General features: G+C 39.0%; 1 non-coding gene across 1 annotated transcript; it reads left to right on the top strand.

Annotated features, from left to right (window-relative positions):
* The first annotated feature begins 14,252 nt into the window (after nt 1–14,252).
* LOC118482409 lies at nt 14,253–14,359 on the top strand. Its single transcript, XR_004868449.1, has one exon. It is a non-coding gene; the product is annotated as a small nucleolar RNA R71 (small nucleolar RNA).
* The last annotated feature ends 396 nt before the right edge of the window (nt 14,360–14,755 follow it).

The following is a 14,755-nucleotide window of genomic DNA, read 5'->3' as shown; positions in this document are numbered from 1 at the left end:
GAACAACTACCCGACGGAATCTTCATTCATCAGACGAAGTATGTAAAGGACGTGTTGGAAAAGTTTGACATGACAGACTGCAGTCCTGCATCTACCCCCCTCGCACAGAATCATGGTATCTGTCATGATGAGCAAGGTGTGAAGATGGATGAAACGTTATACAGATCAATCATCGGCTCGTTGATGTATCTTACAGCTTCCCGGCCCGACATCATGTATCCGACATGTTTGTGTGCACGATATCAGTCGAATCCGAAGCAATCGCACCTGACGATCATCAAACGCATCCTACGGTATTTGAAGGGTTGCCCAAGCATCGGCTTGTGGTACCCTCGTTCGGGTGATTTTACCTTATCTGTTTTCGCTGATTCAGATTTTGGTAGTTGTAAGCAGAACGCAAAGTCCACCACTGCTGGGTGCCAGTTCTTCGGAACTCGGCTCGTTACTTGGCAGTGCAAGAAGCAAACTGCAGTCGCGCTATCCACGTGTGAGGCTGAGTACGTCTCAGCCTCTAGCTGTTGTTCACAGATCCTCTGGATTCAACAGCAGATGCGCGATTTTGGTCTGCAATTCTTGGATACTCCAATATTTGTGGACAATGAAGCGGCCATCAATGTTACGAAAAATCCGGTTCACCACTCTAAAACTAAACACATTGAAATCCGTCACCATTTTATTCGAGATTGTTACGAAAAGAAATTAATACAGATTGAACATGTGGGCACCGATGATCAGAAAGCTGATTTTTATACAAAACCGTTTGATAAAAAGAGATTTTATTATCTTTTGAAGTTAAATGGGTTAAAAAATCTGCAATATGGGAGGGTTATCGAGTGTGAAGCCGAATTAGGCAATGATCTGACATGAACTGTGTCATGTTGTCATTTTCATTTGTACAATTGTATTTCCTGCTTTTCGTTAAAAACAAAAACACAAAAATATGCTTTAGTTTTAGGGGGAGATATTCACAGAAAAATACAAAAACATGATAAAATCATAAAAATCCAAAAACATTAAAAAATGCAAAAAGAGCTGTGTTGTATAGGGGAAATGATAGTACATCAGCTAGACGGGCAAAGTACGCTAAAGATTTGTATTGTATAAAAGTATCTAAGCAGTCTTGCTAAAGATGTGCCGATAGATTTTTACAGAATTAGTAGATCAGTTTGGGATATAAACCTAAATTTAACTTGCGTTTTCGTGGGGAACACCTCCAGGATATATAGGTAACCCCTGAAATCCTGTTTGAAAGGTCCCGTATTCTGAGATACTAGGTCTTTATACTCAGTGATATCTGGGGTATTATCCCGGGACTTCTGCTGTATGGAAATACTGACCTAGTCCCCGGATAATACTTTACGCAAAAAGCTTTGAAACATAAGCTTCACCCTCAGCAGAATGATGAAACAATAAAATTGATAGTCACTGCTGTTGAAATGCAAAAAGATCCTCTAAAGGGGACCCACTTTAAAGTCGAACCGTCATCTCTCTGCTGAACGGAAGTTCTGACCTGAGCTCTCACGGTTTCGCATTTACCCCTACATATATCAGTTGTGGTATATTCACTTGTAAGACTGAATACCGGGATCCGGATACGGGAGTATATACTGAGGTGGGAACACACGTAAACGTTTAAGTGCTAAATCACTAATCACGTATCCTTAACAAATTAAAAGTTCTGTGAAAATTTAGGTGGATCAATATATCAGCAATCTTCGCAAACTCTTTGGGACTTAATATGTAATCTCAGCTTAACGGTACTTGTGTTTAGTCGACAGCTGATATGATCCTCTAACACGCTCACAAAAATATTGTGTGTATATATTCCAGTTTGTACAGCTTTAAACCCAAAAAGATTTTCTTTTCTCATTTTATTTTTGACAACTGATACTGGGGATTGGAAGTTCAAAGTCCGTGTGCATATTATGTCAGTGTCTGATGAGGGTTGGGTTAGCTGTGATTGCAAACAAAGATCTGGAATGATGTTTGAAAGATAAAATGTGCAAATGTTTGAAACGTTGAAAAGTTCATTAATTAGAACTGTTTTTTAAAACAAAACGACAGAGTACTTCATAAAACTGATCATCCAGGGCCATTAACTTGGACTTGGTAGGTCAAACAGCTGTCCAGGGTCATTAAATTGGACTTGGTCAACTGGGTGTCAGCGTGTGAAATCGAAAAAATTAAAAAAATGATTAAAAAATGAATTTATTAAAAAATAAAGTTGGTTCGCTTTTATGTCACCATCGGTCCGCTTTTCTGTCATAGTAACATGTCGGTCCACTCATGAGAACATGTCGTATAAGCGGTCCAGACCCCATATAAAAGGTACAGGGGTCCACTTTTTCTGTCATTTCTTGGCCCGCTCATACATCATTGTCTCTGAGGCGATTCTGAGAAAACTTTCGTGTTCATCGTGATTTACTACTGATTGAGCCCTGTTTTCTTCGATTCTTGATAGATCCGTAGTTGTTACATCATGGAAAGGTAAGTACTCTTTCAATTTTAGTTTCTTTGTGTTAAAAACATGTCTATCGGTATGTTTGAATGAATGAATCGTGTTTTGGGCTTTTAACTGTCAAATTTGGTTGAATAGAATAGTGTAGTCGTGTCGTCTGATGATTCCGAGTATAGTGTTATGCTTTAGATGCTGTAGTTTGAGTGTTAGATGTGTTTTGTCGATGATGCATAGATTCAGTTTCAGATCTAGGGTGTTTTAGGCATGTTTTGTAGAAATCAAAGATACCTCTAGACTCAGAATGTTGTGTAGAGTCTGATTTTGGAATCAATTTTAGGTTTTAAGCAGTTTTTACAAGTGTTGTATTAGGACCGCTTTTATGAACAGATAACTTTGAACCGCTCATAAGTCATCTGTTGAACCGCTCATATGTCATCTGTAGGACCGCTCATTGTTACCATTTTATGTCCGCCTTTAGGAACACTTTCAGGTCCGCCCATATGTACCATATCAGGTCCACTTTTAAAGCAGTAAACGGTTGATTCGCTTATGTGGCTAGGAACGGTTCGCTTTTTGTGTATTTCTAAGTAGGTCCGCTTTTTAGTCATTACAATGGTTCGCCTATAGGGTTGCAAAGTGTTTGGTTCGTATTTATGGTAGTACAGTGTAGGTTCGCTTTTACTGTAAAATGTTGATTCGCTTTTTGGTCAAGTGTTCAAAATGTGAAATTTTTTCCTAAGTCTTGGTTTCTGTTGTTGTTGTTGTTGTGCAGGCATCACCAAACGTGTTATTCGATCCAGTACACAACAGCTGCATTGATTTAGATGTGGAGAAGTGTCCGTTATTGTCAGAATTCAGCAGTATTTTGGACTACATGAATCGTATTCCAGTAAAGAAAGCAATGACTGACCAGAGGCCGTTGTACCGATCTCATATTAGTCGATTTTGGATAAATGCAAAGTATGACGAGGCAAGCAAGGTGATATCGTCAGTGGTGGAAGTGGATGGAAAGTTAGAGACCATTTTGGTGACTGAAGCATTAGTTCGCGAAGTGATGAACTTTCCTGAAGAGGCCAACTACCCCACAAGATTTCCTGAACGTATGGTGAAGGGGTGTATGCTATGATTGGGATATAGAAATACGTTGAACACTGGGAACTACTTGAAGTCAAAATTTCAGAAATCATTCAAGTTTTTAATTCATTGTATTTTGATTTCACTAAGCCACACAAAGGGCAGTTATGACAAGATGAGGGATTACCAGATGCACATGCTAACAGCGTTGGTGTTGAATAAGAAATACAACTTTTCGCACATAGTGTTTCATTATATGGTGGAGAATCTCACGTCGGATGTTAGAACCTGGAGATATCCACGTTTTGTACAAATGATGGTTGATCGTGCATACCCTGGGATTGATAGAAATATTAAAAATAATCTTCTTGTCCAAGCTCACATGTCTAATATCACTTTGAAGAACCTAGTCAAGTATCATCCTAATCATCCAGAGCCTGAGTTAGTGATTGAAAACTTCGGATTGCTTAGAGATGCGAACTATGTGGACCCGGATATGGAAAATCATCAAAATTGGAGAAATCAAGAAGAAATGAAAGAGGCGTTGTATGCTGTAGAGTTGAAAATACTTCAGAGTTTCAAACCAACCAAGAACGAGTGGTATGTAAAGGAGTCGGGACGTAGACGTAGATTTGCAACTCCTGTAGCTGAAGGTGAAGGTTCTTCTTCAAAACCGAAAAAGAAACAAAAGAAGAAGGCTCAAACAATGTTAGTAGATGAGTCTGATGAAGATGTTCCTGAGGTAAATATTGAAAAGGAACAAGAGGTGGCTAGGGTTGCACATATAGAAATCGATACAAATTTGTTTACGTCTGATGCATATTTTGTTGACAATTCTAATATTCAACAGGAGAAAGAGAATGTGTTAGATGATATTGAAAGTGACGATGTTGATAAAGACACTACTAGTTCTTCTAGTGCGTTTGAATATGAAGTGATTGATGCAAAAGAACGTGAAAGACGAATGAGAGAGGAGGTAGAACAGGAGAAGTTGATTAGAAAGAGGAAGAGGGAAGAGAAAGAAGATGCACCTTATGTACCTTCTCCGGAGCATGTTTCAGCGTCACAATCTACTCCGAAAGGTAAAAAGAAAGTTGCTGGTCGAAAGAAAACTACACCAAAGATTAAAGTGTCAAAGCGTCCTCAGAAGATCATGCAAACGCATCTTACACCTCCACGTCAACCAACACCTCCACAATCTCCAATACATCAATCTCCTCCCAGACAACCAACACCACAACAATCACCAAGACGACCTACTCCTCCATCACACTCAACACCACCCAGACTTCCCACACCACCAAGACCACCATCACCTATTCCTCAATCAACACCACCACCACAACAACCATATTACACTTCACAAGATCTCTTCGGCACACCTCCACTCTCCCAAGTACAACCTGGTTCTTCGGGTAAAGGTCTTTCGATACCGCAAGATAATCTACTAGATGTTGGTTTCGATTTTGCAAACAATTCACAAGTGTTGAAATTGGAAAAGAGAATTGAGGATGTGATAGCAGAAAATAGAAAGTTGGCGGATGAAAGCAAAAAGATTGCTGATAGAGAAAAGTCTCTTGTTGGTAGAGTGCAGAAGTTGGAAGGTGAAAACAAAGTGTTGACACTAAAGATTGAAGTTGATCAGACAAAAATCGACGTTTTGAAAGTTCGAGTATCTGAATTAGAAGAAGAGAAGAATCGTTGAGAGAGTGAAAATGAATACTATACGTTGAAAAATAAAGAACTTATGGCTGCTAAAGCGCTACATGAACATAAGTTCTACATGCTGAATAGAGTTGTGGAAAGTATGTTAGAGACATCAGTGGAACAGAAATATGAAGAATTGAAGTTAGAAGACCTTCGTGTAGAACGTCAAGCAGAATTAGAAAGGAAGATGAATGATAAAGGTAAAGGGGTTGAAGGAAGTTCAGCTATGCCTGAAATGTCTATTGTACCCTCGATGGTGATAGAAAATCCTGAGCCGATATCCTCTGTTCCTGGTGTATTTGTAGAAGAAACTCCAACACCTGAATTAATAGGTGGAGAAGACAAAGAAAATGGAGAGGATGATGAAAATAGAGATGAATTACGTCAGAAAGTGACTGAAGCGGTGAATGATAATGTATTTGAATGTTTGAGGAAAGAAGCTGAGTAGGAAGGCTGATGTGTGTCGGTGTGTATATATTTTAGATGTATATTTAAGCCCTTTTTACACTTTTAGCCAAGTTTTAAATTTATAAAACACGATATTTACTAACACTAAACACACATATGGGCAAGTGCACCCATCGTGGACGTAGTATAGTGTTGGTAAGATACCGAGGTCGTCCAAGGACACAAGAGCTTTTAATACCGGTTTATCCTCAACGTCTAACCAAATCAAAAAGTGAGAAAAATGTATTTAAACTAAGAAAATAAAAACTAACTAAATGCTGAAAAATAAAAATAAAATAAAACAGATAGACAAGATGAATCACTTGGATTTGACGCGTGTATTAGTATAACCTTTGATTATTTTCGCACTTTTGCACTTGTTTAAGAGATTATCTTAGTTATTGTAGTAGGCCCCTCTTTTGAAGGTGACTTTACCCTCAACCCAGTAGTTTGAGTCAGCAAGGATACAATCCTAAAGGGTCGGATTATTGAAAGATAATGAATTAAGTTATTAATGCAAATTGTGGTAGGCCCCGCTTTCGGCGGTGACGTTACCCTCGGCTAAGTAGTCTGAGTCAGCAGGGATACAGTCCTAAATAGCCGGGTTATAGTATTAATAGTAGTTAACTTATGAGGGGGTCAAAGAGTTTGGATCCCCGCCATCCAATACCTATGGGCATTGAAGGAGATCCTACTAAATTTGACCCAGGTCCCAAGCAGGACCTCTAAACGCTGAACAAGGGCAAGATCCTTACCAAACCGTTCCCTTAACCCCCGACCAGGTAGCCAATATACCTCCATATAGACCGTGGAGATATGAATGGTGAAAATCTTTTATTTTATATAGACAGTAAAATAATGCCAAGACACCACGGACAAACGATAAGGAAAGATCGCCTTCAACATAAGTAACTAGTTATTAAAGTCATTAATACAAAACCAAATAAAAAGTGCAAAAGATTAAAAACAAAAAGTATTATACTAAACACTTGTCTTCACCAAGTGATGTAAGAGACTTAGACAAACATGGCCTTGATTGTCAAGAACTCTTACGATCAATCTTGGATCCCGAGACGACTCACACACTCTACGATGGACAATGGATGATGGTGGTGGATGATGGTGTTATGGTGGTGGTGGGTGGTGGATGAAGTGTGAGAGAGGTGGTGTGCCAAGGGATGAGATGGAATGAAACCAAGCACCCCTATTTATAGGCTGAAGAGAAGGCTGGGCACGGCCCCGTGTCCGCTGGACACGCCCCCGTGCCCGTCTGACACTCTCTCTCTTCATTAATTGTAATTCGCAATTACAATTAATGCGCCTGCTGTACTTTCACCACGCCCCCGTGCCCGCTGGACACGGCCCCGTGGTGGGCAATGGAAGCTTCTACAAGTTTGTCTTTTATGCTGCTTCTTGGGCACGGCCCCGTGCTGGCTGAGCACGGGGCGTGTTCAGACTTCTGCTTTCTCTTCTTTGCTTTGGAGGATGCCGTTGAGGGTCCGGACAGTCTACTTTTATTCCTTTTCTTGTATTAATGCTAGAATTAGTTGTCTTTTTGCTTCTTTTGTGAATTTGAGCTCATTTCATCCTGAAAATACAAAAGGAAGACAAAAACACTCTTTTTCCAACATTAGTACTTAAAAAGGGTTAGTTTTATGCCTTAATTGATGTGATTTATATGTTGCATTTTACACACATCAAATACCCCTACACTTGAACTTTTGCTTGTCCTCAAGCAAAACTCTTTAAATGTGGCTTACACTCCCAAATGGAATAGGTAGAAGATAAAGTTTTTGGCTTGTCATAGAGTGTCGGGAATCCAAGATCTTTTTAGGTTTTATTTTTATTTATTTACAATCCTATTCGTTATGATTTATTTAGAACGTTTCATAGGATAAATTACTTATTCAGGCATAGCATGCCTTATTAAAATTCCATTTATATACAAGTTCACATACCTCACGGGGGATCACTCAACACTCGGCCGAAGGTGTATTTTTAGTGAATCACTCGAGAGCGGCATGGATCTTACGCCTTCCATAAGCTTGCCAAGCAATCAATCCTCCTCCTTTTTAACCTTTTACCTTTGTAAATATCAAGAGGACTTTTTGGGTGAAGGGTTAGGCTTGGGTTAAAGGTGGGTGGTTGGGTTAGTGGTTAGTAAAAGGGTGAAAATCGTAAAAAGCGTCGGTTTTCGTGACACACCTTGTTTTTAGTGACTCTTTATTTCGAAGTATTTCTCCAAACAAGCTTTTATATAGCTTTTGTTTGTTTTTAACTTCATCATATATATATATATATATATATATATTGATCAGTCACATAAAATAGCGAGCTTGCGAAAAACCGAGCTTGTTACTAAAATAAAGGGTGAAAAATAAAAAAGGGTTTTTGGTGGGTAAAAAGGGTTTTTAGGGTAATGAAATGAAAGGTTTAGGCTCAAAGGGGCTAACTAGGGGGATTCTGGGTAGGTGGTAAAAAAAAATGAAAAATAATGGTGTAGAAAGAAAAATGGTTAGTCCTAATGCCTCCATCACTTATTTACTTGGGTTTAAGTTGGTAAGGACCGGGAATGTATCGTCGTGGCAAGTTCTAGAGTTGTAAGAACCAAGCGGCTATTCACACAAGAAACGAAAAATGAGCATTTAGTCTAAAGATGTAAATTTGTATGCTCAATAAAGGCTCAAAACTCACTTTTGTGGGAATGGGTTTTTAATGTGATCAAGTATATATAATCGAATTTTTTGTAGACTTGTTATGCCGTTTCGTAATTTTCTTATGTTGGTTCTTTGTTATCACGACGCTATCAGTTGTAAATTTGTAAAAATATAACCTTTTTTAGAACTTGTTATTCCCAAATTAAACCAAGACAAGTAAAAAAAAAACGAAAAGTTTTTGAAAAAAATTTGGGGTGTTTAGCGGTTCCAATAGAGTTTTGTGTAAGGCTTGTAATTAGGACTTGCAAAATTCAAGGTTTTAGCATCCCCCCACACTTAAATTACATTGTCCTCAATGTGTCCCAAAAAGAAGATTTTCGGTTGATTAGAATGTGTAAAAGTGGTTTAAAAAGCAAAGATTTATGTTACTGGCAGTCTGGACACGACCCCGTGGTGACCGGGCACGGCCTCCGTGGTCAGGTGCCAGTAACAGAAATTAAAGAAATAAGACAGAAGCCTGGACACGGGGGCGTGTCCGCTGAACACGGCCCGTGTAGTTACCTGAACTGGGCGTTTTTCTGCAGGTGGCTTAGCACGGGGCCGTGTTGGTTGGGCACGGCCCGTGTTGAGCCTTCTGTGATGAAGATTTGTGTCGGTTTACTCTGTTCTTTGTGCATGGAACCATTTTTCTCGTTCCCTTTTTTCATCCATTACCACCATGAGTGTGTTTTATTTCTGCAAATTAAACTAAAAGATTAAACTAAGCTAGAGATAGTTCCGCGGAATGCCTCTGTGGTGCGCCACGTTTATAAGGGTCCTTGGCTAGACCCAATGCGAGGTTATATGTTTTCTGAGTGGGATGCCTGGCGTCCCATGTTACACCGTCTGAGAGCAGCATCCAAGCTTGAATCAATAACCTTCATGTAATTGACCGGGTCGTCGTCCTCTATTCTCTTTCCAACTCCGAACTTTACTTCATCATCCCCATACCTCAAGGTGAGTGTTCCGTCATTCATATCTACCACTGCTTGGGCGGTGGCAAGGAAGGGTCTCCCTAGTATGAGGGGGACCTCGGTGTCTTTCTCCATATCGAGTATGACAAATTCAGCAGGATAGATGAATCTGCTTACCTTCACCAAGACATTTTCGATGACACCTTGTGGAAATTTGACGGATCGATTAGCGAGTTATATCTCATTTTTGTAGGGCTCGTGGTTCCCAAACCGAGTCTTTTGAACATTTTTTTGAACATTGATGAGGGCATGAGGTTAATGCTAGCCCCAAGGTCGGCTAGGGCATTACGAACGGGTGATTTCCCTATTGAGCAGGGAATCATGAAGCTTCCGGGATCGATTTTCTTTTGGGGAAGTTTATTGAGTACGAGGGCAGAGCATTCTTCGCCTAAATTAACTAATTGCAAATTTTCAATTTTCTTTTTATGCGTAAGGAAATCCCTCATGAATTTAGAGTACTTGGGCATTTGGGTTAGGACTTCGATAAAAGGAATATTGACATGCAATTGTTTTAACAGACTTTCGAACTTTGCGAATTGCTCATTGGTCTTTTGACGAATTAACCTACCGGGGTATGGAACTCGAGGAGCCTTGGTAGGCTCTGGTGACAGAGGGGAGTTCTTCTCCTGCAGAGGTGTGGGTACTGTTTCTTCTGTTGGCGGTGGCACTTCTGCAGGCCCTACGGTGCGGTTTCGTAGTGTGATGGGGTGAACTTGTGCTTTTGGGTTTGTTTCGGTATTGCTAGGTAATGCGCCTTGCGGTCTCTCGGCAAAACTTTGAGCTATTTGATTTAATTGTTTTTCTATGTTTTGAATACTAGCTTGTTGGTTTCTAAAATTTGATTCTAATTGTAGAAATCTTTCCGAGTTTTTCTTATTAGTGTCGGAGATGAGGCGAGATACAGTATCTTCGAGCCTTTCTCGTCCACTTTGTTGTTGAGTGAAATTTTGTGACTCATTTCTTGATTGTTGAAAGTTTGTTCGTTGGGTTTGTTGGTTACTACTATTGCTGTGACACCTGTGTCACCACGAACACTAAACAAATGCCAAATCAATGAAACATTGTGTTTCATACTTGGGATTTCTATAAATATGTGTATCCTTTGCACATGTCAATTCTTGTTCAATTCCGAGCTTTAAATCGCTTTCTGGAAAGTTATACGCGCACTGGTGCGTAAACATAATCAGTCTAGCGCGACAAACACTCTGGAATAGTGTAATAGGCTTAACATACCTTAAATAACCTTTACATAACTTAGAAACAATTTTTGGAAGGTTTGGTATGGCAAAAAACAAGTTTATTCGATCGCAGGGACTATTTGCGTCAAACTGCGAAACTATACCGATTCGTAAGGTAACGAATAAGTCCGGAACTTGATCATAAGCTAAACATACCATAAATAACCTAAACATAGCTTAGAAATAAGCTTTGAGTGGTTCGGTGTGCGAAAATATGCTTATTTGATCTTACAGGGACTAAAAGTGTCAAAAACGGCGTAAGTTTGCATTTTCTCGCATATCTTACGTTCTGACCACATCTGGGCATCCAAAATTTTTGTACATACTAAAATTTTTTTATTTTAGTGATCGACATGCAAAAAAATTCCATTCGTCGCTTAATTTGGTTCGTTTTCGCGTCGGTTTGAGTTTCGTCGTAATTTAACGAACAACGCGACCGTACCACCAAACGAGCCAACATCCGAGAGTGTTCCAAGCATATTTTGAGTCCTCTAAACTTTATTGACCTTGTAGAGCCTTGAAAATGGCTTAACGGGTGTCAAAAGTGCCTAAAATGGACTCGAACAAGTGCAGGGGCCAAAGCTGTCAAAATGTGAAAGTCGCTGGTCTGCAGGTCCTTACGGACCGTATGCACTGGACCTTACGGTCCGTAAAGCATGCCCAGTAACAGAAACTTGAATTTCAGCTGCAGTTTGATAATTCAGGGACTTTTATGCAATTCTCTTGTTTTGGGCTCCAAGTAAACGACTCTCCAAGTAATTCCAGCTGTTCCTAACACTTGTATGGCTAGATTTCATTGCTTAATGGCTAATTAAAACACTTGTGATGATCCTATTAACTCACCACAACTATAAATAGCCATCCAAACTCCTTCCTTCATTGCTCATTTCCTCTCTACTCTTCTCTCATCTACTTTGGAGCTCTTCTAATCTGATTTGGGACTTTGTCTTCTTGTAGAAAAAATAGCAAGGACTTTAGTGAGCCTTCTTTCATTCTTTTATTGCTTTTCTAGTTTAAAAAGTCAAACAAGTGTTTGACTTTCGGTTTTGACCATTAATTGGTCAAGTCAAAGTTCAATTGAACTTTGACACGTGATTGTAATCACGATAGTTATAATCCATCGTGATTATAGCCGCTGATTACCACGTTAACTAGGTATAGTGTCGAGTCAAAGTTTCGGTCAAGATGCGTTTTAGCACGCATTTTGCAACGGAACTACTTTAGGGTATCAAAACACTTTGTTTTGATACCAAATCAGTAGGTTAGACATGTTTTGACATGTCTAACTCGACACTATTAGTTCGTGCTTGTTTAGGGTCGTAAGGTAAGCGGTCTAAACAACCGCTTAGCCTTTCGAACCCGACCCGTTTGGTCGATCTTTAGGATCCGACCATGCTTAGTTAGTAATCATAGTTGCATAGGGAATAACCACTGAGGTTATACCTTATGATCACATAGGATTGGTTAGTCGTATGCTAGTTAGCTTGTATGCCCATAGGAAATGACCAAAATACCCTTTTGAAACATAAATTCGTATTTTGATTATGTGAACATATTTTTGACATGTAATCTGATTTAGTAACATGTTTAGGGATAATTGGGCATGTAAGACTTGACATAGCACATAGTTAACCATCCAAACATAGTTTCACGCAAACGACGCACTATAGTGGCTTATACCACCATAATGGGTCAAAACGGGTCAAAAGCACTTAGGTAGACTTCCAAATCAGAATGTTAGGTCTATTAAATCATGCCATATGAGTTCCAATACTCATTTGATTTATAGAACTCCATTCTATCCTATCTCCCGATTTAGGATCTGATTGTTTAACATAGTGATCCATTCTAGGTGCCACTTGATTCCTTGATTTCCCGAGCTTTGTTAGGACACTTAATCAAGGATACTCGCAATCTCAAGTGAGTACATAGTCCCCTCTTTTACTGGTTTCAATTGTTTTGGGGTGAAACATATATGCCTATCTGTTATTTTCCTGATTTTAAACTATATGATTACACCTACTTTATACATAATCTTTTGATAAATTAAACGATTACTTATGGTTTAAACACTGATTTTCCAAAACATATAAAACTAATTGTTGGATTGTACCTATTTTTTTATACATTCACCCAGCCGATTGGTAGTATGATATAGCGCTATAGGACTAGACACCCCATTCCTGTTGTATGGAATGTCAGAAACCAAATTTTAACCAAATAGAAATTGCCTTCGTGGTATTTCTATAGTCTCCAAAGTGTAGTTTGATACACTAAGGCTTGATTGAATAACAAATCACACTCTCTTTGTATATGATGATATACTACAAAGGTACAGTCTGATGTGCTCTCAAATGTGATCTACCAAAGTATATTTTGATATACTAAGTACAAATTCCAACATGCGTTTTAATATACTACTTTTACCAAAGCATAGTTTGATATGCTACTGTTTACCAAAGTATAGTTTGATATACTACCTACTTTGTTATTTCATAAACTAAAGTATAATTTGATATACTACTAAAGCATAGTTGATATGCTAATTTTAAACCAAAGCATAGTTGATATGCTATTTTCAAAACCAAAGTATAATTTGATATACTATCAATACTTTTATCCTTAAACCAAAGTATATTTGAGATATACTACCAAAACTATTATTTTAATTACTAAAGTATATTTTGATATACTATCCAATTAACTATTTCAAATCTAAAGTATACTTTATTATACTATTTATACAAACTTTTCAAAACCAATGTATATTTTTTTTGTTTATACTATAAACCCGTTTTCCAAAACGACACATTTTCAGAAACAAAACTTTTACATTAGATTCATGGCTATTTTGAAAACATAAAACCTTTTCTCGTATTAGCTAAAGCCATGAATCTAATACACAAAAACCTATGTTACTCACAGACATTTTTATGCTGACGTGTCTATTTTCATATATGTTTCAGGTAATGCTATGTGATGATTGATGATGCACACTACATATAGGATGGACTTGTGCCTTAGCGACTTTAAAACTGAGAAACAATTAATTGTATTTATCTAAATTGTATCAAAACATTGAATTCAATAGTTCAGTAAAACAAAACTAGTTGATCCATGGTTATGAAACAATGATTCTGTTACAACACTCCCCGACGTTTCCGCCACGTTTTGTCGTTTTACGTGGTCGGGGTGTGACAATTGTCGGGTTCCCTCCAACCAAGGTTTGGGTGGTTTCGCCATCCTTGGTTGTAAGTTCCCGTTGGGGGACCCGACGGCCTAGGTCTATTATCAATGTAGTTTACCATTTCTTGTTGATCGTCCGTTTCTTTCATACAACTCCAATTTTCATGTGACCCACCACACCCTTCACAAGCCATAACCGAGACTGTTTTTGTCATTTCCAATTTTTTTTATCTTTGAAGAAAGGGCCTCGATTTGGTCTTGTAAAGAAGTGCTTTCATCGACCTTATGGGCGCCCGGGGCGATAGACTTATTCCCCCAAGGGGTGTGCCATTGAAAATTGGTTTGAGCAATTTCCTCTATATATTTCATGTGGGCGTCGATTACCTAAAAGTCCCCGGAGCTAGAATCAAGTGTCTGCCTAGTGTGTGGCAACAATCCATTATAGAAAGTGGATACTTGTTGCCATATTGCAAGGCCGTGATGTGGACACTTGCGTAATAGCTCCTTGAACCTTTCCCAAGTTTCATATAAGGATTCCCCGTCCTCTTGTGAATATGTATTAATTTCAGTCATTAATTTAGCAGTTTTAGCGGGAGGGAAATACTTATATAGAAATTTTTGGGCTAGTTCATCCCAGGTGTTTACCGATCTAGCTGGGAGGGCGTTGAGCCAAACTTTCGCTCGGTCTTTTAGTGAGAAGGGAAACATACGGAGGCGGATGTAGTCGTTTGATGCTCCATTGATCCGAAAGGTATCACATATTTCCAAGAAATTAGTGATATGTAGATGGGGATCCTCGTCCGCAAGCCCATGGAAGGTTGCGGAGTTTTGGAGCATTTGTATCAAATGCGGCCGGAGTTCGAAGTTATTAGCTTCGACATTCGGAGCATTGATAGCGGCGCCTAGATTACCTACGGTGGGTCGTAGATAGTCCATAAGGGTACGTTGGTCCGCCATTGGAGGTGGATCACCCGA

Source organism: Helianthus annuus, chromosome 9 (genome assembly GCF_002127325.2).
Source record: "Helianthus annuus cultivar XRQ/B chromosome 9, HanXRQr2.0-SUNRISE, whole genome shotgun sequence".
NCBI lineage: Eukaryota > Viridiplantae > Streptophyta > Magnoliopsida > Asterales > Asteraceae > Helianthus > Helianthus annuus.
The sequence above is the reverse complement of the archived record's forward strand: the minus strand, read 5'-3'. Positions and strand labels throughout refer to the sequence as shown.